Source organism: Penaeus chinensis, chromosome 8, assembly GCF_019202785.1.
Source record: "Penaeus chinensis breed Huanghai No. 1 chromosome 8, ASM1920278v2, whole genome shotgun sequence".
In the NCBI taxonomy this organism is placed as follows: Eukaryota; Metazoa; Arthropoda; class Malacostraca; order Decapoda; family Penaeidae; genus Penaeus; species Penaeus chinensis.
Window position 1 is genome coordinate 34464452 of NC_061826.1, and position 2500 is coordinate 34466951.

General features: G+C 31.4%; 1 protein-coding gene across 2 annotated transcripts in view; it reads left to right on the top strand.

The window, feature by feature from the left end:
* Positions 1 to 1999: 1999 nt before the first annotated feature.
* The window catches only part of LOC125027725, a 9560-nt gene continuing 9059 nt past the window's right edge, over positions 2000 to 2500 (top strand). For both annotated transcript variants that reach the window (XM_047616824.1, XM_047616826.1), the window contains exon 1: positions 2000 to 2151. The gene's annotated coding sequence lies outside the window, so the exon portion shown is untranslated. The remainder of the gene's footprint in view (positions 2152 to 2500) is intronic.

The following is a 2500-nucleotide window of genomic DNA, read 5'->3' on the forward strand; positions in this document are numbered from 1 at the left end:
TTCCACTGCAGGACATAGGCCTCTCTCAATTCACTATTGAGAGGTTATATGGCAGTGTCACCCTTGCCTGATTGGATGCCCTTCCTAATCAACCGCGGTTAGGCGCGCTAACACTTGTGCCACGGCGGTGACTTCCCCTACGACACCTGCGTTCGACTTCTCAAGGCGATATGTGTATGTCGTTTTTCCGGGCTCGAGCTAGCAGTCAGCCGCAGGCAATTTTACGACCGCCGCGACGGGGAATTGAACTCGGGACCACGAGGGTCGTAGTCCAGTGCTCTAACCACTGGACCATCGTGGCAGTCATATATATATATGATATATATATAACTTTGTTTATATATATAGAGAGAGAATTTTTTTTTTTTTTTTTTTTTTTTTTTTTTTTTTTTTTTTTTTTTTTTTTTTGTTATCTATAAATAAGTAAGCGAAGTATAGTCACAACCAGAAAATAAACCAAGGTATTTTGCAGACTCAGAGAACAACAGTCGACTCCCAGTTGTAACGATAGGCTTTATCGGCAGCGCTAAATATTTGCAATTATTTCAAGACGTGTGAGCGAAGTGTCGGCGTTGTCGGGTGTACGAAAACCCATCGGATCAAAGTGTCGTACCGCTTGAGTGTCCCGTCCCATCGGATTGTTTACATATACAAGAAATAATATGATTGATATAGTAATTGAGTTTTGAATGCCACATCACATGCTAGAGTTATGTGATATAACTTAATTGTCCTAAAAAACAAACATTTTACTGCATTTACTTAAGGTACTTGATTGACTTCCACATACCTACCATGCTATATCATTATTGTTAATGATGGTGGTGATGTTGACAATTATGAATGGTAAATAATTATGCAATAATAAAGATAACAGGTAATTATAATATCAGTAATAATAACAGTGATGATAATGATTATAATAAAATATTATTTACATGCATACTTATTACTTTAGTACTATGGTTATAGCATTAACAGTAATAATAATGGTAATGATAATGATGATAATAATGATAATTATTATCATTGTTATTACTGTAATAATTATTAATATTGCTATTACTATTTTATTATCATCATTATTATTACCATTATGATTGTTGTTATCATCATTATCATCATATGTCATTAATATGTCATTATATGGTAATATTTTAGTATTTGTGAAACTCAATATGTACAATATGTAGTGCTCTGGCTGTGACTGTGTATTTATTAATCTATCTGCCTATTGATAAATCTCAAAAACACTTGTAATATATTCATTATTCTCGTAAGTTCTTGTTTCAAAAAAATATATAATTATCATAAACTGTCTCTATGATGATTATTTATCATCCATTTATCAAGGTCTTATTGACTCTTTTGAGCTTAAAAGTACACATTATACCTTTCTTTATAAACTTTTACCATTTCCACAAGCGTTTCATTATAACATATCTTTTAAATACTCCTTAAATGGCCAACTGAAGAGTTACAAAATCAAATATAAGAAGTATTCGGCATTCTACGTATTTCGTGCTGGACAAGTTGGCATGGGCGGATCTTAAACTTGAAATAAATTAAAATTCGGCAGCAAAAAATCAAATAATAATAAGAAGAACGCTGTAGAAAAAGCCTGATGTCAGCGTAAGCCATTCATATCGATTTCTTCTTTTTCTTTTATTTTCTTATTTATATCATTCATCCCGATTACTTGTCCTGCGTAGCCAGTTGCTAGATATACTGTGCACAATAATGATTTAATATTACATCTACATCATATTACATTCTTATAAAAAAAAAGAAAAAAATACGCAGACAAATTTGGAAATCAAGGGATACTTTCTATCTTTTTTCTTTCATTTTTATAAGCATGCACTTCATATCACAACTAGCCACTATATTCTACAAAAATACTATCGATTAATATATAAATACATAATTAATGAATAACCTTCTAAGCGTAAGGAAAATAGCATTTATCTTATTTTTCACTTAAGCCCGTAGTCCACATTTTTGACACGTGAGAGAGACAAAAAACGCAAAAATGGAGAGCTTATAATTTCTGTGTTAAAGTTTCATTCATTTGGCTTTAAATGCTTCAAGATTTACTTCCATGTGATAAATAAGGCTCCTGTGTTTCGTATGACAATCAAACGCGCAAATGTAAGTATTTTCAAAATTATATAAAGGCTGGAATTAAACCAAATGCTGCATAGTTTTTATTGATAATAACATTCCTGTTTGGAGGAAGGATATTGATAAATGGGTTTGATCCATCACGTATCTTTTTCATTATGATGTGCTATGTTATGAGTAATGAACATTGGAATTATTATATAAAAACGAAAAACATATAACAATAGACTATGTGACCTAATTAAAAACCACGTGATTGTTTCAATGATTAATCTATCTTTTTCTATATCCATTTATCTGCTTATTTATCTTAACAGAATTAAGTTAGTTTTGAAGTCATGAGGATTAGTCTGGAGATTTGTTAGGTTGAATTAAC